At 46.7% G+C, this 20095-nt stretch overlaps 1 long non-coding RNA gene across 1 annotated transcript in view; it reads left to right on the top strand.

Annotated features, from left to right (window-relative positions):
• Positions 1-19890, top strand: part of LOC131814413 (uncharacterized) — a 54187-nt gene extending 34297 nt beyond the window's left edge. The window contains exons 2-3 of the long non-coding RNA XR_009347297.1: positions 18903-19096; positions 19554-19890. This is a non-coding gene — a long non-coding RNA (uncharacterized LOC131814413). The remainder of the gene's footprint in view (positions 1-18902; positions 19097-19553) is intronic.
• Positions 19891-20095: the final 205 nt, after the last annotated feature.

Genomic DNA, 20095 nt, shown 5'->3' with positions numbered 1-20095 from the left:
CATTGTAAGAGCAGATGTCTCTTGCCAGATGCATTCCCCTCTTAGGAGTTTTAGGTAGACTTTTTAAGGATTCTCACTCACCATCTGATTGTTCAGGGGCAAGAGGATATCCTTATTTCAGCAAATACCTCCTACTCTTCTGGATTTTCCTCCCAGACAAACACTGTATTCCCATTGGACTTGTCATGTTCTTACAGGGCCCAGCACCCTGGTCCCGGCTTACCCATGCAGGCCCTCCCACAAAGATCTCTTAACTTGGGACAAGTAAGAGATCACCAGGAAAGTTCCTGCCTGGTGATAGAGACTGTCAAGTAGAAATATGGCCATGGAAAGTGGAGTCATCCTGTTGCAGTGAAAGACAATGAAGAAACAGGGTCCAGAGGCAGAGACGAAGGCCTGTCCTCTACTGAAGTCTTTGGTTCTCATGGTTCCTAAGGCCTAGTTCCATGTATCCCTGATCTTCGCATAGTTTAGATACTCAACCTTTCCTTGAATTCTGTGAATTAATACATTCCCTCTTTTGCCTCAACCAGTTTAAGTGGGGTTTTTGATGTGTGCAACCAAAACTCTTAACCAATATGATAACAGCAATGCCAAGAATTCTCCAGGGAAGGTGACAAACCAATATTATCCGTGCAGCTCCTAAAAACTGGTTTTGTGAAGAGCTGAGAACAGCGTTTATACCATGCTGACTTTGACTTACTGTCACTATTTCCCAGAAAGATGAGTCTTGGGAAAAAGAGCAACAATACTCCAAGCAGCATTCATGACCCAGCTGCTGAAGAAGATGAAGGAATCTGGGGACCGGACTTGTGTCGGGGCCTCTGTCTTCATGTGTCATCATGCCTAAGCTTTCCAGAGAGGAGGTTTTCAGAAAAGAGTAGCAGAATTATCTTCCTATCACCCACCACAATGTTTCAGCTCCCACTCTGGGGTCTACTACAGTAGTTAAATCCAACTTCCATGCCTGCCTGTTCATAGAGCCAAAGAATAGTGACTGATCATGGTCAGCATAATGGCCCTTCCTATGCTTAGAGCTGTCACCTCCACCGTAAATGACTGCAGTCCTTTCTGCATCAACAGAGCAGGTGTGATGACCTGGCGTGACGGGGTAGAATGTGTCCTGGGCTGGGCATCAAAGACCTGCATTCCAGCTGTGTTTGTGCTACCAGGCACTTAGAAAACTAGCTAAGTCCATGGGTCCAATTTCCTCATCTGCTAAATAAGAAATTGGGTTAGATCATCTCTAAACTCCCTTCTCGTTCTCATAAGTCATTATTCAAAGGTAAGTTCCTGGCCTGGAATCTATGAATCAATGAATACTATTTGCTTCCCACCAAAAGCAATCATATATATATATATATACACTTCATGCATATATACACTTTGTGTGTGTGCGTGTGTGTATGTATATATTTTTTTAAGAGTTCTGAGTGAACAGACAATACAAATGAATATGATTTGGGTTTCAGAACAGCGACATCCTTCCTTGTGGGCTCATGTGTTAGTCAAGTTCTTTTGGGCTTCAGGGAAGCATTTGACTCCTCTGTCCCACATGACCTCCCACCACCCTGGTCACAACCGATTGGACTGGCATTCTCTCCTCCCCAAAAGCAGCCACCTGGAGGCTGGCCAAAGGCCTACGAGGGGCCTGGCAGGAGTCCTGCGCGCTGAGAGGGAGTCCTTTCCTGGGTGCTGCTGGCCAAGCTGAGCAGATTCTCCCTCAGGGCATCGCATGCTTGATGGTTGGGTGACCTCTGTAGGAGGGGCAGGCTCCGGGACAGATCTGTGGGGTAAGCCCCATGCACTGAAGTCACTAGTGCATTCATTTCCTACCACCTGGGAGAAGAAGGAATCTCTTCCCGTGTGATGGCCAGGGTTCACCTTCTCCGGCTCCAGGTAGCTTACGGAGGAGGACGAACATGTACTTCTTACTGTGTGGTCTTGGGCTCCTCTCTTAGCCTCCCTGTTTCTGAGCTTCCACATGTAAAAATAAGGCCAATAAGGTCACCTACAAAAGGTGCCTGTGAAAATGAAATGAGTTAATGTATGTCAAAGCCGTGCGAAGAGTGCCCAGTCCACAACGGGAACGGTTATGACTCCGGCTCTGCTGGTACGTTTACTCTACCTAGACTCTCAGGAATCTTAGGAGTTTACAGGTCACTGATATCTGCAAAGACACAATGATGACTTCAGATATCCTGCTATCATGAGTTTACTCTGGAAGTACTTCTGTTCCTTCCACCAGTTTCCTAACCTCCTTAAGGGCTTGGGCTCTGCCTTAGTTTCCCCCACTCCCCCCACAGTGCCTTGTGCAGGGTGAGTGCCCAGTACATGATCAGTTCTGCCATTAAGTGTGAGAGCGTTTTCCAGGCAGCCCCAGCACAGCCAGCTTGGACCAGCGTAGTGGTCAGCCGGGCCAGCTGGCCAGCCAGCCCTCCCCCACCGCAGCCTACCCAGAGCCGCTGTCCCAAGCAGCCACCAGCAGCCCCAGTGGCAAGTAGAATCTTGGTGCTCAGTGCAGAGCTGCAATCTCAAGACCAGAAGTTGTATCTGATTCAGTTTGCAGACTTAGAAAAAACATCCCTGCCAAAGTGACCCAGAGCCTCCTTGCCATGTGCCAGCGCTGACAAAATACGGGGTTACAATCCGTTTGGGGGGTTCCTCCCTCCAGGGACACCTGCTTGTTTCTAGTTGGGGGGTGTCTCTGAGGCTAGAGCCCTGGACAAATAATGGAATGAAGGCACCGACACAGGCCACCAAATGTGGACGTTTAATGTCTGATGCTGAGCAGCTCCTGGAGCCCTGGTTTCCTGTTAGCTGGAGAGAGGCTTAGCTGAGCAGGGCAACTAGAAAGGCAGGAATTCTGGAGGACAGGCAGCAAGTTTAGTACAAAGGTGTTAGGGATTATTCAGCGTTTCCCTGTGCCAGCATTAGGCTGGGTGTGTTGTGTAGTATTAATAACAATAACATTAACAGCTAACACACACATAGCACCTGCCAGCTACCATTCTAAGCATCTCACACATATTAGCTCATTTAACCATTCTTCCGAGTCATTGGAGTAGGTAGCACGATTAATTCCATTTTACACGCGAGGAAACAGAGGCACAGAGAAGAAACTTCCTTAAGTTCCCACAGCTATTATTCAGTGGCACACCCGGACTCGTACTCCATCCTGCTCTTAAAGCTTTTTGATTAACTGTTAAGTACGATCGTGTATGCACGCGCACATTCAAATCTCAGAGGAGCTCGTAATAGCTCATAGGTTAATGTGGACCCATTTTATGGAGAAGAAAACTGAAGCCCAGAGAGGTGAAACATGTTCAGGTCACACAAGCAATAAGGGGTAGATTTCACCCCAGGTCTGTCTGGCTGCATGACGCCTCGACACAGAGAAGACCACGTAAAAGGACAGGAGAATGCTCCGTGGCCTTGGGGAAGGAGGCCACTGAAGACTGAAAGAACTGGAGATGTGGTGGTCGGGTCTGCTGGAAGTAGCATCAGGCAGAGCAAAGGAGCCGGCCCTCTGAGTCCTGGCTCTTTGCTGCTTTAGGCCCTACCAACGAGCTTGCTGGGAGAGCGACCCGAAGTCCCATAGCACATCCCTTTTAGAAAGGTGAACCCAGCGGAGCCGAAAACTGGCTCTGAACAAAGCCACATCTCCAAATGGAAGAATCTCGAAGCTTTTCTCACTCTTCATGCTCACTCTCTAAGCCATCTAATTTTTTTTTTTTTCTGTTTTTCTCTCCCCGCTGAGTTTTTTCAGTCCCCCTTCAAACGATCTCTGGCTCAAGATCATTAAGATTCTAGAATCACAGAACTGTAGGGAACCTTAGCAGTGATCTAATGTCCTTCGTCAAGGCTTCTCAAGGCAACCGTTGCTTCTCATTGTACGTTTAAACCATTTCTTCCTTAGGGAGAAGACTTGCCCCTTGTTAATGGGACTGAGGACCTGGTTAGTGGTGGAGCTCCTTCAGCCACTTGCCTGGAATCGTGCAATGGAGGCTGATGCCGAAGCTGCTTCGGCTGCCTCTAGAGAGATGGCTTTACCTGCCAGCTCCTTACTATAGCCAGCAGCGGCAGCCAGGTCCTCACCAGGGAGGATTACAGGGTTGAACCCTCCTTTTCCAAATCACAAGGAGGTCAGGGAAGATCACCAGGAACACAGAAATCATAGGCTCTATTAAGAAATTCACAGATCCTTGGGGTGACTGGGGGGCTCAGTCAGTTAAAACGTCTGCCTTTGGCTCCAGTCGTGGTCCCACGGTCCTGGGATGGAGCACCATGTCGGGCTTCCTGCTCAGGGAGCCTGCTTCTCCCTCTCCCTCTACTGCTCCCCCTGCTAGTGCTCTCTCTCTCTCTCTCAAATAAATAAATAAATAAAATTCTTAAAAAAAAAAAAATCCACAGCTCCATAATGGTAATACCGTGAGATTGTACTCATGGATACCCGTACATAGCTTTATACAAGCACAAAGCGTCCAGAGACCTCACCGAGGAAGGAACCCAGGAAAAGAAGCAAGGCCTAGAGAAACTGCAGGCCTGGAGGCAGGAGGGTTTATTAGCTGAAGGCAGGTGACATGGGTTTTGCAATTCAACTTTCCCCTTTCTACCTGGGAGAACATAACCTGTGATGCACCTTGGCATTCTCAGACTTTGTTCTCACCAGGCAGCTGTGTGATTGGGTGGGTCCCCACACTGAAGAGGAAATGAATGAGTTATATTTTGTAAAGTTATACTTTACAGATTCTTATCTCCTTGTCACCTTATCAGCACCAAGCCTTAACTGCTGCCCCAGCCCCTTTCAGATGGCGAGGAGGAGGACAGGTCCAATGGAACGGAGGCTTACGTTGACCTCAGCGTCTCTGGTCCTATTCACTGTGGGGCTGGGTTCCCGGCTATGACACTGCTGAGGCCCTAGGCTCCCAGTGGAGAGAAAGAGCCACGGCACCAACGGGCACTTCAGGACACCGATGACCTTCATTACACGCCAGTTGTCTCTTCATGGAGGCTAACAGCTAGCATTAGATAAATGTCTGCTAAGCGTCAGGCACTCCGATGACTGCTACACACGCCTTCCCCAGTGAATCAGTACATAGTTATCCCCATTTTGTAGATGAGGAAACCAGCAGAGGTGAAGTCATTGTGCCAAGGTTGTCCCGTTGTATTGTGATCTCCGCAAGAGAAAAGCCTGCTTTATTATTGCTGCCTCCCAGAACAGTGCTAGGCGTCGAGACGATGTTTAGGAAGAAGTTTTTGAATGGGTGGATGAATAGGGAATAAATGGTGAAGCAGAGAAGACTGTATTTTACAGAAAGGTTTTCCAGGCTGACTGAAAGAACTGTAATAACCCGCAGCTCTTTTAACCTGGCTCCGTGCATTTGCCATTGATTGTCTTCTGTGGGAAGTGTCTTACTACTCTGGGGGTGTGCAAGGTTGGTTGCTAATTTGGGAATGCTTGTGAATCCTGGGCCCAGAGTCATGACCAAGGCTGGTGAGTCATATTCCCCACAGGAGCACCCTACACACTGGCTGTCAGAATAAAGCAGAAGTTGCCATCTCGTCCCCCGCTCTGCCTGTCTCATTTTACCTTCTTGAGATGACGAAGGATGTTCTGCAGAGGGCGGGGTCAGGGTAACAGTAGACTTTGCGATATTCTTGCTCTCTGGAAACCTGAAATTGCACAAGCTCTGTTGGAAGCCTCACATTCCACTGGAAGAGTCTGTCCTCCCCCTAGGATATCAGCGTGACCCTCTAAATGGCTGTGGTATCTTTATCGTAGGCAGTATCTGCGGGAGCTCCGCTAGGCCATTCCAGGCAGGTGCATATAACCTGCCGCCAGGAGACAGTTAGCCTCTGTAACAAAGGACACATTTCCTCATTCCTTACTCAGAGAGGAATTTAAAAATATAAGTGCCCCCGGGAGAGGAAACACATTGATTCAAGTCACACAAAGTTGCAAAAAGCTGATGGCAGGCCCTTCTGGGACAGAAAGAAGACAGAATTGGGGGGGAATTAAAACCAGGGCAGGAGAGGTTTGGCATCAGAGACTGTTGGGTACTTAAAATACAATCTGGGGCGCCTGGGGGGCTCCATCGGCCTCAATCTTCTGCCTTCGGCTCAGGTCATAACCTCTGAGTCCTGGGTTCGAGTCCCGTGTTGAGCTTCCTGCTCAGTAGGGAGTCTGCCCCCACCCCTTATACAAATAAATTAAATATTTTAAAAAATTGATATACTGACTCGCATTCACATTGTGGGTTTTTCAGGCTCCATTGTGTGGCTGGGGTAGATGACTGACTCCTTGCCTCCAGGTCTCTCAGGGGGAGAAATATAAAGCCAGAGAGAAAAGAGAAAAGGTCTTTTTTTTTTTTTTTTTTTTTAAGATTTCATTTATTTATTTGACAGACAGAGATCACAAGTGGGCAGGGAGGCAGGCAGAGAGAGAGGGGGAAGCAGGCTCCCGGCCGAGCAGAGAGTCCGATGCAGGGCTCGATCCCAGGACCCTGAAACCATGACCTGAGCCGAAGGCAGAGGCTTAACCCACTGAGCCACCCAAGCACCCGAGAAAAGGTCTTTGGCTAAACTCTATCACTTGTTACCTGTGAACAATACTCGGATCAAGTTCTGGTAAACGGTGAGGCTAAAAGTTAGAGATTTTCATTTTCTCTTCCAATATGAACTTTCATAAATTCTGCCATCCTCTTTCTTATAGAGAGCCAAGAGTGTGTATTATCTGGGTGTGTGAAGACACACGGACTCCGTGAGTAGCCCCATGACACTCCCAAACAGTTCTGGAGGCTAGAAAGTCCAAGATCAAGGTGATGGCCTACTCAGTTCTTGGTGAGGTCATTCTTCCTAATTTATAGATGGCCACTTTCTCACCATGTCCTCCCATGGCCACTCTTCAGAGTGTGTATGTCAAGAAAGAGCTTTGGTGTCTCTCTCCTCTTCTTCTAAAGGCACCGGTCCCATCATGGGGCCCCACCATCATGTCCTCATCTAACCTAATGACCTCCCAAAGGCCCCACCTCCAAATACCATCACACTGCTGGATTAGGACTTCAGCATATGAATTTGGTGTGGGACACAGACATTCAGTCCATAACAACTACCAATGTAACAGACTTCAGAGAGCCTCTTTCCAAATCTGTATTTTCCCCCCCTTGAATGATACACTCTTGGCCAATACTAATATTTTTTAAGTATACTAAGACTAAACTAATTAGAGAAATAAAAAAAATTAAATATCTTCATAACAACTAGCAGAGCTGTAGAAATGTAATTCTTCAGTCCCTAGGGTCTCTCCCCTCCACCATTGCTGGTCAAAGAGGACCTGCACTATTTATTCATGGTAAGGAAAGCAATTAAGATCAGGGGCTCTAGAGTGAGAATGATCTGGGTTCATTGTGATTCTAGGGCTTCCTACCTATGACCTCTCCAAGCTTTGATTTCCTCATCTATAAGATGGAGGGAATGATAATAACTTCTATCATTATGTACAGTTTTACAGGCATGTGAGGGTTAAATTAAATAATACATGAAATGCCCTGCTGCAGAGCAGACACTAAATATATAATAGCGATTACTATTTTGCTGCGGTTGTTATTCTTGGACACGATACTTAGGTCTTTCTGGCTCATATGTGTTCTTTCTACCATTAGGTTGAGACATCCAGGAAGCAAGAGTTAAGTTTCCCCCAATAGACTCCCTCTTACCTTCCTGAGTTTATAAAAGGTCTCCTGCTTCCTGTAGCTCATGGAGCAGCCAATGTAGGGTTCTGCCCTTGGACAGCCTAAGAACTAATGTTCTGACGACTGGGTAGAAGGATTCTTCCAGAATCCTGAACTCCTGGTAAAACTTGCAGCACAAGGCTGGCCTTGTTTGCTAGGAGGCCAGGAGATCTTCCCCTCTCCAACCCCCCGTTCCACTCCGGTGAGCACAGATCTTCATCTATACCTCTTCACCCCGACCTGCCTGCTTCCTCGTACATGACACCTCACCCCTGAGCCCACTTCACACACTGGCCTTCAAGGGTGATCTTTCCTTCATTTCAGCTTTCATTTCTGCCAGGATGCCCTGGGGTCTGCCATCCGAGCAGGCATCTTAGAACATACCCAGTACCTCATGGATGTGTCACCTGTATATTACCAGAGTAGAAGCAGGTGTCATTCCTCCCCTGCCCTCATCATCCTAACCATACTGAGTGGCATCAAAATCTGTTGTACGTCTTGGCCCTGGACCCTCCTCCTCCCTGGGCTGATTGCCCATTATGTCTTTTGGAAAGCTTTCTGCCTTCTTCCCCAAGCCAAGGGCGCCTGAATTTACCTCTATCATTACCCACTGCACTGGACTGATTTGTGTCCCTATCTTCCTCCCCCATGGAGCCAAGTTCCCAGAAGGCTGGGGCATGTGATATTCATCTCGGTATCCCCAGCACTTAACATTGTGTTTAAAACAGAGTAAGCATGCAATAAATGTTGAAGAAAGAAAAAGGAGGGAAGAAAAAGGTAAGAAGCAAGAAAGAAGAAGAAAGAAAGGATGAGAAAGGATGAGAGGCATAGGGTGGAGAAAAGAGTGGGAGGAAGCTGGACTGAAATCTGTGGAATTCCCAGTGGCCCTGAGCATTGACGCTAAAACCCCTCCTCCTCCATATTAAATCTTCCAACTTTTCCCTCCCTGTTAATATAAAAATAGAATGAGTTTATATACACTCATTAAAATAGTTGGCTAAATAATCATGATGGTTCCTGGAGTCCTTGGCCATCAGCAAGCCCTATAAAGGACTCCAGCTGATAGCAGGGCATAAAAGCGTCATCAAACACAAACACTGTCCTTTTTCCTGGTTACAGGCACACAATCCATTCAAAGGTCAAGGTCAGTCACTTGTGTACGTGAGGCCTCTACAGCTGACAAACATTTCCCCATACATCCAGGGAGAGGGGAGAAGGACCAACAAGCTCTTAGGAATTCCCTGCCGGTCATAATAACCTTATAGATGTCTCCACAAATGGAGAGAAGCAGGAGCCCAGAGAGGTAAACAGCAAAACAAAAAAACAGCCAGATAATCATAAAAGTGTCCACATGTGTACACACACAGACACACTCAAGGGAGTTTAACTTTCCTGATACAGTTTTGCTGAAATTAATCATTAAATGGCCCTGTGTACCTTGAATAGAAGCCAACTGCTCAGCCAAGGGAGGTGACAGAGAAGCGTATCAACAGAATCAACCTGGAATGCAGATTAGGCAGTCCACCGGGCAGATAATCTTGAGTTTCTTGCATTAACTTTTGATATCTTGTCTGCCTTTGTCTAATTTAGAATTTTAAAGATGGATTAGGTATGAGATCTGGAGAAAGTTTGCTCTACAAACCTTGGCTTATCCCTGTCAATTGGGTCATTGTTCTCTCTCGACTGAACAGAAATAATAGTTGGACCCTGAAGCCTGAGCTACACTCTGCTGGTTGTGTTTGGAGGACAACTCCTCTTGGCTTTGGGAGCTAATTCATGTGTTCTCTCCTTTCCTCAGAGCATGGCTCCTAATCAACATCATGAAATCTCTGGGTACAAAGAGTGTGTATCATTCACTTTGCGGTCAGGAATTTCATTTCATCAGGGTGGAAATCATGTGGGTTGGGAGAATTGGAAAAATGAGTGTAGTTGTAGAAAGAGGTAAATAACTATAGATTACTTTTTAAATACTGTCGCGTGTTAATCTAGTCCCTGGAGAGAGAGAGGGGGAGAGATTAAAGTAGAGTTAGCAGCAAGTCTGACGTGAGCCAACCTAGCACTCGGGCGAGGAAGGCAGGAAATGGGAGAAAGGGACCTGAGAAGGAAGAAGGCACATGCCACAGCAGAGAACTGTCCTCCCCAAATCCAAGGAGAATGGGGGTGTCCATGAGATCAGGTGGTCCTCCCTCAGGCACCTACCAGGTCTGGATGCAGATGGCTACCTGGGCCCACCTCCTTGCCACTCCTCTCTTTTTTCCTCCTTCCCTCCCTGACTCTTCCTTCCATCCACTTTAATTAACTGTCTGCCCATGAGGTACAATGCAGGTCATGGGAAAATGAAGGAAACAAAAGTTCCTAACCTCGAGTTATTGAGTAGAAAGACTAGTAACCAACGCATTTGACAAATCAACAACGCAGTCACATCCCAGCGCCAGTGGGGCCTTGCTGGAAGCTGTGGCCCTTCCCACCTGAACCCAAGGCAGCCCTCCATGTAGCTGTCTTCAGGAACAATGAGCTTCTCAAACTTCTGCACACCTACAGCTCTAGATGAAAAGAGAACGAGACATTTCAACTAAACTCAATGTAAGCATGTTGATTGGATCTTGTTGGGGGAAAAAATCCATTAGAAGACATAGAACAGAGGGCCTGGGGATGGCTGGGTGGCTCAGTGGGTTAAAGCCTCTGCCTTCGGCTAGGCTTAGGTCATGGTCCCAGGGTCCTAGGATTGAGCCCCGCATTGGGCTCTCTGCTCAGCCGGTGGGGAGCCTGCCTCATCCTCTCTCTCTGCCTGCCTCTCTGCCTACTTGTGATCTCTGTCTGTCAAATAAATAAATAAAATCTTTAAAAAAAAAAAAAAAAAAGAAGAGGGGTGCCTGGGTGGCTCATGGGTTAAAGCCTCTGCCTTTGGCCCAGGTCATGGTCCCAGGGTCCTAGGATTGGCCCCGCATTGGGCTTTCTGCTTGGCGGGGAGCCTGCTTCCTCCTCTCTCTCTCCCTGTCTCTCTGCCTACTTGTGATCGCCGTCTGTCAAATAAATAAATAAAATCTTAAAAAAAAAAAAAAGAAGAACATTTTGGAAAATTTTATGTAGATGGGGAATTAGGTGATTTAGGTGGTTATCATTAATTTTCTTAAGTATAATAAAGACGATTGTGAATATGTAGGAGAACATCCTTATTTTTCGAGAGATAGGTATTGGAGTATTCAGAAGTCATGTCTACATCTTACTTTGAAATGGTTAAGAGAAAAATATATTTTTGTGGCAAAATGTAAACAGCTGTAGAATAAACAATTGTGGAATTAAGGAGACAATGTGAGTGCCAACTGTGCTGTTCTTTCAACTTTTCTACACATTTGAATCTTTCCATGGCAAAAACGATGAGAGGATTCTCACCTCTGGTTGGCTGTTTCACTAAGGATTTCAGTAGAATAAAGTCATTTGTGTGTCACTTAGCCAATAAATCACCACAGGTCACATTTACCATGTACCAGGAAATTCGGAGTTAACATGGGTTTTCTCCTTGAGGCCACACAGCGACATTGCATGACGGGCTTTTCTCTACGGATGGAGCAGGCAACCGAAGCTTGGCGGGAGGAACCGCTTGCTGCCTATCCCACGACCCACAGCTGGTAACTCTCAGTGCCAGATCCCAGCTTGGCTTTGATCTGGGTCCAGACTACCCACTCTTAACTGCTACTCTCCACCCACGGCCTTCTGGGAAACACCTTGACATGCAATGTCTGGGTGAGGTAATGGTGACAGAAATCAGTACCGTGAAGGGCCATCTCTCAACCTGTGAGTACAAACAACCATTGTGGTTGCTCTACAAACCCCCTCCAGGGGCTGCCAGGGTAGGAGAGCCCATTGGTGAGGGAGCACAGGGCGGAGAAAGAGGGAAGTGGGGAACAGAAGCATGGCTAACCCTACGGACCCACAGCGGTTTGGGGGCAGATTAAAGCTGTTAGGCAGATATTTCTGTCTGGAGCAACAAAGTATTTCCTGTGTAGTAGAAAAGTCGCTGCAGTCAAGGCCGCTGCACATTACTACTGAAGGCTGGAAAAAAATCAGAACTGAGACATAAAATGATGTCTTCTTCCCTAATGGTTTCTTTTTTTCTTTTTTTAAGATTTTATTTGAGGGAGAGCAACAGAGAACATGAACAGACAGAGGGGAGGAGGCAGAGAGAGAAGCAGACTCCCCACTTAGCAGGGAGTCCGATGTGGGCCTCGATCCTAGGACTCCGGGATCATGACCTGAGCCCAAGGCAGATGCTTCACCCAGGCACCCCACTAACAGTTTCTTAATCAAGGTGTCATTATGTCTAAAGTTCCTACTGCTGACCCACCATCCGGGACATGCACTGTGATTTCTGAGAGTGAGGCTGGGCCGTGTTGAGTCATCTTTACCCTCTCACCCCCTTATGACCAGAGCCAGAAAGAGTGGAGGGCAGGCTGTGCCCAGCCTATTGGCGTCTATAGGAATTTCAGCCATGCCTTCACCTTACTTGCCCTCTGCTCCAGTCTCCTGACTAGCCCGTGCACAGAGCAAAGCCACAGCTCCACGCTAGCCTGGAAGACCCACCATGGAGGAAACCCGGGTCAAGTTCTATTTTGCTCTTGGTGTAAGAAATGTAAGAGTTAGAGAAATCATGTAAAAAGTCAAAAGGATGTCAACTTTGCAAACACTGGTCTCCCAGGGATTTGGCATTGGAACAAAAGTTACTTCCTTCTGTGCCCTTTTCATACAGCCAGGCTTTTCCCGTGAGGACAGAGGTACCTCAGAACACCTCTGTCTGGAGGGTGTTTCGAGTAACTCAGGACCAACTGTTTATGTAGGGGGCAAAGGGTCTCCTTGGACAGAACTTGGGGGCTGCCTCGGGGAAATTTATTTTTTTTAAACACACATGATTGTGCCAAATGATTTCAGTGCCTGTTTCTAGAAGCTTCACAGTGTTGTGACAATCACAGAGCTTCCCTCAGCCCCGGAACAAGGGCAGCCCACACCGAAGCAGCCCTCGGAAGACAGAGGTGAGGTCAACTCTGATGATTCCTGTGAAGCAGAATCCATTTCAACTGAGGCAAAAAGGAAATCATTTCCCCAAAGGCAGAAGGCTGCAGAAAGGACAGCTAATTTAACAATTCGCAAATGAAAGGTGCTCCTAAGGGGAGAAATGGAACAATGGAAAAGTATTTGTTGAAATAAATGGTTTCCATGGGGCATTGCCCCCTCAAGGTCTCCCTCAATTCACCTAATTCTCTTGCCTTGAACCCAGCTTGCACCCCCTCCCCCAGCTGCAAGCATCCCACTGTTGCTCTTTCTTCCTTGCCTATAAGCCTCAGTGCCCCCCCCCCCAACCTACCCACCAACCCCCAGCGCCGGTCCCCATCCTCCGGCTTCTCTGAGCTCCAAGACTCCATTTTCTCAGCGATCTTTCTAAAAGTACGCATGAGCCCCTTCCTCTCCTGCTTCAAACTTGTGGCTGGCCCCAGATCCCCTACATGAAGAAATCCCACACAATCTGGCACGGAAGGCCTTCCGGATCTGTCCCCTGCCCCTTCTCCTAGACTCACCTTCTATCCCACCCAGCATGCATCTTTTGTTCCAGTTACACAGACTTCCCTAAATTCTCACCCAGTCTTTAATAGGTTGTCTCTGTTCATAACCTCTCACTCACCATCCCCCCCATCCAGAATGTCATTCCTCAGTCCACAGACAACACTGAAACTTCAAAACTCTGCTCCAAGGTTCCATCCTCAATGGACTCTGCCCAGAACTACCTTCTTTCTCTCTCTTTCTCTCTTTCCAGACCCCAGATGCTGTACACACACACACACACACACACACACACACACACTTTCTCTCCATGTCCCCAGGTTCCTTCCCCAGCCACCCAAACATCTCACCTCTTTCCAAGGCTCGGCTCTGTCCTCTGTTCACACACCTGCTGCCCACACAGGCCGTGAGCCCTTCCTTGAGGACGGGGTCCACACCGTGCTCTTCTTTGTGTTTGGTTCTTAGCACAGTGTCAGCTGCCCAGTAAGGACTTCATCATGTGGAAGGAATCTAGACTCTAGATCCTCCCCAGCCAGCAAGTCCAGGCTCAAATTATGCCTTTCTTCAGTCTTTCCAGACACCCGACAGGAAACATTCCTGCCTCCTCAGAACCCTGTATCCTATATTGTCTGTAAATTGTTACTTCTCTCATATATATATTCATTCCTATATATAGGAATATATATATCGGAATATATAATAGGAATATATAGGAATATATATATGAATATATAATAGGAATATATAATCCTATATATATATTCATATATATGAATATATATGAATATATAATAGGAATATATAATCCTATATATATATTCATATATATGAATATATATATATATATTTAGTATTTGGTAGGATTGAAAATATTTGTCCTTTGAAACTATACTAGGCTCTCAGTACTCCCTTTCTTCCCCGATCCGTCTTTGGTTTTGTTTAGGAAATATTGTTGATTAATTAATTTGTCAGTGGTCCTTTAGGACATCAACACCAATTGTTTCATTAATGTCTCTTCGTTCATAGAGAAAATGTAGCCGAAAGACTGACTTCATTTATCCCCCGTTAAGAAGCCCAGCGTTTCCGCAAGCTGAATATTCTGTATTCGGAGGTTGCAGGGAAGCCATGGGCTAATAGAATAAAAAGGCCTGACCCTGGGCCCTGGCCACCTTCTCCATTGTCTGTCCTTCTGCTGGGCGCCTTCCCAGGCTGGGCTGTTTCCCTTCCCAGGGCCAAAGGATTCAGGTTTACACATTGAAGTCCTCTGATTTTTCTGGGGATAATCCTTTCAGTGTCTGGTTCTCTGCTGTCCCAATGATGTTTCATCAACAAGGCTGATAGCTCTCTACCTTACCATGGCCCTATGACCCTAAGTGAGGAAATTCATAGATATGGCTTCTTTCAAAGTGACCTTGGATAATTTTTTTTTTTTTTTTTTTTTTTTTGGTCTCACTATTTCAGAAATTCTAAAAGGCAGATCTGGGGAAGGAGAAAGCTATGTAGAAGAACTCTTACATAGCCTCCACCTTCCACTTCTCTGTATCACCAGCTCCCTGAAGAGACCAGTTGCCTGGAAGCCTTTGGCGAAGGACAGTGGTTTGCTAGACAGTGTTCCTGGGCTGCACTGGCACAACCTCAGAGTGGCCTCAGAGTTGAATCAGACCAATGGGAAAGCAGCTGGTGTCTCTACCACCACTCTCTCTCCAACTCTACGACCCTGGCTTATCCTCTGTAGCCATCCTGACATAAAGTACCCCTCAAAGACTTTGGCGGAGGGCCAAGTATTTGTTAGTTGATAGGAAGGAGTCTGGTTTCCATGTCAGACTTTGGTATAGGCTCCCTCCCACCATCCCTCTTGCCCATACTCTTCACAATGGATGGTGGGTGGGATAGGAATCCAAAACCACACCGCTGTTCAGAGTCAAGCAGTGATGAGGCATTGAGAATAAGACGGCAAGGTCTGGGACTACTTGCTGGATAGATGGACACACGTGGGTCCAGGCCAGTCTAGGAAGGCCAACGTGACATAATTACCATTAAGCAAAGATGGGCTCAACCTAGTCTCCAAGAATCCAGGAGCTTCTCCTAGGCAGTCAGCCAGAAGGCTAATAGCATCTTGGGGTTTTGACAGGTATGGGACCTCAAGCTGGGGGCCTAGGTCCTGGGGCAGGAAATAAGCTGTTGGATCTTATAAAGGGAATGCTGAATGATCAGGCAGGGGCGTGGTTCAAATAGACTATTACAAAGCAGATTGATAACGAGGAATCAAGATACTGAAGTTAAATCTTGCTCACCAGCTGCAGAGCTGCCGTCCGTGGTGGTGGGCAGCAAGTAGAGAGACTAGAGCCAGGCCTGATGCCAGACCTGGGCAAGACTTGAGTTTGCAGGTAGAGTCCTCCCTATTCCAGATGACCAGCACCCTAAGGACAAGGACCACGTGTGACTCACTCTCCAGTCAGTAAGTGCCTGGCACATAGCAGGTGCTAACTAAACACTCATTGAGTGGATGACCCTTGTGTAGGTTGTTGGGGAGAACAATGATGATGCTAGCACAGCCTTCTTCAATCAGAAAAGCAGAGTTAGTCCCTAACCTGCAGGGAGCACCGTTACCAGAGCTTTGTCTGGACCCTTCCAACTCTAGCCTCTGGACTTATTATTTTTTTTTTATTTCTTTTCTGCATAACAGAATTCATTGTTTTTTGCACCACATCCTGTGCTCCATGCAATACGTGCCCTCCTTAATACCCACCACCTGGCTCCCCCAACCTCCCCCGCCCCCGCCCCTTCAAAACCCTCAGATTGTTTTTCAGAGTCCATAGTCTCTCATGGTTCAACTCCCCTTCCAATTTCCTTCAACTCCCATCTCCTCTCCATCTCCCTATGTCCTCCATATTATTTGTTATGCTCCACAAGTAAGTGAAACCATATGATATTTGACTCTTTCTGCTTGACTTATTTCGCTCAGCATAATCTCTTCCAGTCCTGTCCATGTTGCTACAAAAGTTGGGTATTAATCCTTTCTGATGAAGGCATAATACTCCATAGTGTATATGGACCACATCTTCCTTATCCATTTGTAGCCTCTGGACTTACTTTAACAAACACTGTAACGCTTGTCTCAGTCCAGCAAAGTCAACTGACTTAATTCTCAACTCTAAGAGGTAGGTTCTTTTATTAGCCCCATTTTATAGGAGACAGAAGCACAGAGAAGTCAAGTAACTTGACCAAGGTTTCTTGGTCAAATAATGGGGTCTGGTAATGAAACCAGGCATTTTGGCTCTAGAGCCTGTGCTCATGTAGACTAGCCTTTAGGGGATCCAGACCCATCACTATCCATGATTTGACATTTAGGTAGTGCCGACCTCTGTGAACTTCCAGAAGCCATTCACTACTCCTGTTAAATATCCTGGTAAGTCTGAGCTGGTGGCAGTGGCTACCAGATGTGGAAATGCTTCCCACTGCTGTAGCATGTCTCTGAAATGCAAATGAGACACAGCTTGGGAAAGCATTGCCTAGTAGAACTCCTCCCTGCTCTGGGCCTGGACTCTATGTCAGGGCCAGCTTCACCTGGCTGGAGGCTGTACACTCACACAGGTCTCGCCGCTCAGAAGGACCTGCTTGGTGTAACGCTCTTCTGTCGCCATCTTGGAATTCCTTACAATTTTTGAACAAGGGTTCTGAGATCATTACTTGGCACTGAGCTCTACAAATGATGCAGCTGGTCCTGCTTGTGTTTTTATGTGTCCATCAGATTCAACCAGATTTCTTTTCACTCACCCTCCTTTTTTTGCTTGCAGGAATCAGACTCTTACGCATAAATTCAGGGCTCCTGGGTGGCTCAGTCAGTTGAGTGTCCGACTATTGATTTCGGCTCAGGTCATGATCTTGGAGTGCTGGGATGAAGCCACCTGTTGGGCTCTGTGCTGTGTTTGGAACATGCCTGAGATTCTCTCTCTCTCCTTAGTTCTCTGTCTCTCCCCCTGCTCACACACTCTCTAAATAAATTAATAAATTAAATCTTAAAAAAATACATCTGTAAATTCCTCTCATTGTTAGGTGTTAAGAGAGCATGCAGATCAACTCCAGTTTTTAAGAGTCTCTTATCTTAATCTGCTTCTCCTGAAGCCAATTTGAATTTTTCTCTCATAAGATCTTTGACGCTGATCCTTCCCCCATCCCTCCCACCCTCTCCTCAAACTGAGATCTTAATCTTATAGCTCCCTGCCCACCCAGGAGAGAGATAAAGGAGTGAGCAGAGGTGGGCTGTCAGGAAAGAGACACCCTGATTCAAAGGGACCGTCCACAGTGTTACAAGATAAATGGAGGCATAGTAAACTGTTCAGGAGTTTAACGTAAAGATCAATTTGGATTAGGCAGCACCAAACCAGAAGTGGTTAGGAGTGCACCACCAACGGGAGGAAAGATATTTATGGCGAAAAGTACAGAAACAAAGAGAGAGAAATTTTGGATTGGCCGTAGCTTAAAGCCGAGTGGGCTGCTTGTAACTGCTTGTCCTTAAGGTTTTGATTTCATCACCTTGAGGCATTTACAGGCTTAGATTCTGGTTTGCTTTCACAGGCTGCAGGGGCATTAGAGCCACAGAAGTCTGCTGGCCTCCTTGCTTAATTAATTTGAGAGTAGTCTAGATTTAAAGAGATTTTAGAGACACACTGACCAAACTAATGTGTGCACTTCGTTTAGGTTCTGATTCAAACAAACCGATTGTAAGAAGATCTGTCTTAGATGACCAAGAAACACTGAATATGGACAGGGTATTAAAGGATACTGAGGAATCATGCTTTTTTTGCTAGTATGCAAAAGGCATTGTGGCTATGTAAGAAAATGCCCTTATTTCTTTTCGAGATGCAAAGTGAATTATTTAGGAGGGTTGTGACATGGTATCTGGGGTTTGCTTTAAGATGCTTTAGAGGAAAGAAGGTTTGGAGAGGGAGGGAGATGAAAGAGCTCTGGAAAGCACTGAAGCTTGTTGAAGTTGCAGATGGGGTTTCTTGTACTCTTGTCTTTGTTTATATTTGGAAGTTGTCCTAATAAATAGTTAAACATGAAAGAGAGGAAGAGTGAGAGAGAGCGCATCTCGACCACAGTGTGCCCAGAAGAGCAGAAGCAGATGTTTACTGTTGTTCTCTTTTCCTGGCTCAGGGGAGTCTGATCTCTGAATGAGCTGTTTTTCATGTGTGTAGATGACTCTCAACTTGACAATGTCCTCCGGAACCTCACCTTCTAGAGCCGGATCCGTGACAGTGGGACTGGCTCTGCTCACCATCCTCCCTCCTTCTCCTGCCTGTTCCCTCTCGTGAGTAAGAGCTTATGAGGATACTAGTATAGCTGGAGCTACAGAGGCTCAAACTTGTGACCTTGACTTACTAGCCTCCTTCCCTCATTTCATCACATCCAAATCCTATTCCTTCCCCGGGCCTCGTTCCCATGCCACCTCCAGTGTGAAGCCTTCTGTAACCACCCGGCCTGGCCTGATCTCCCTGTCCTCATCTCCCACAGCAATTACAGTCCAGCATCTAGCATTTAACTCATCTATTTTGTCCCGAGCTGTTCTTGGATAATTTTGCGCAACCCATTCTTCTCTCCCCTGCCTTCTAGCCCGGCAACGTTCAGGGTGGTCTGAACAGCTCTATTCCGCACTGAGACAACAGGACAGCGTTTGTGTGTATGTTTATTCACTCATTCTCCAACCACTGAGCAGCTACTATGTGCTAGGCATGGTGCTAGATGCTGGGGATTTGACACTGAACAAGATAGATCCGGTCTCTGCCCAGCAGTGCTTTCTGTTCAAGGTGAGAAGACATTAATTAAGTTCACGACAAAGTAGTTCCTGACAGTGGTGGTGAGTGCCGTGAAGGCAGCGCCCACGGTGCTCTGAGTATGCCGAACCGGGGACCTGGCTGGTTTGAAGAGTCAGGGGGGTTCCCCCATAAGGAAGTGACTATAAGAAAGGACTTGAAGGAAATGTAGTAATTAGCCTGGCGAGGAGGTGGGGAGGAGCATTCCAGGCAGAGGAAACAGCATAGGGGAGGCCCCTGGGGGTGGGGGAGGAGTCTGGCGTTCTAGAAGTTTTACTGATACGCAGAGACCAAGATTGAACATAAGCGTGCTTCTGGAGTTGAGATGAATTCTTAAGCACATTGGAACTGGGTTCTTATGATCATGTGAAGTAGATTATTGCGTAATAACCTCCCCTTTGTTCTCGTCTCCCTGCATTCATGTCTCTGCAATGTGTTCCTTTCCCACAAGTGGCAGAATCTGTTTCTCTATCTGTTGAATCTGGGCTTGGCTGTATGACCTTATTGGACAAATGGGACACAAGCAAATTTGACAAAGAAGAAGCTCTTGCTGGAACTCTGGATAAGCGTGTGAGCAAGCCTGTTCCTGCCACACTGAGGATGAGAGGGACTATAAGAAAAGAAGCTCTGGCCACACCCTTGGTCCAGCATTCCACTTGAGGGCCCCGGATATATAAGTGAGGCCATCTCAGACCATCTAGCCCCAACCAAACCAGCCCGGACCAGAAGAACCACCCTAACAACCCACAGAATCGTGAACTATAATAAATATTTGTTATTTTACATCACTAGGTTTTGGGGTAGTTCATTATGAAAAGCTAACTGATATATCATCTTTGCAGCTCCCATCTTAGATACGCCTGGCAACCAACTGTCTCCTACATTCAAAGCATTTGTTGGGGGCATGAAAATAATAAAAATTCAAAGGTTACAATCTAGTCGGAGAGATGTCTTACCTGTAAAAAGATAAGTAACACTGCAGTTCAAAATGAG

The sequence above is a fragment of the Mustela lutreola genome, chromosome 14 (assembly GCF_030435805.1).
Source record: "Mustela lutreola isolate mMusLut2 chromosome 14, mMusLut2.pri, whole genome shotgun sequence".
Taxonomy (NCBI): domain Eukaryota; kingdom Metazoa; phylum Chordata; class Mammalia; order Carnivora; family Mustelidae; genus Mustela; species Mustela lutreola.
Note: the sequence above shows the minus strand (reverse complement) of the source record. Positions and strands in the feature narration are given on the sequence as shown.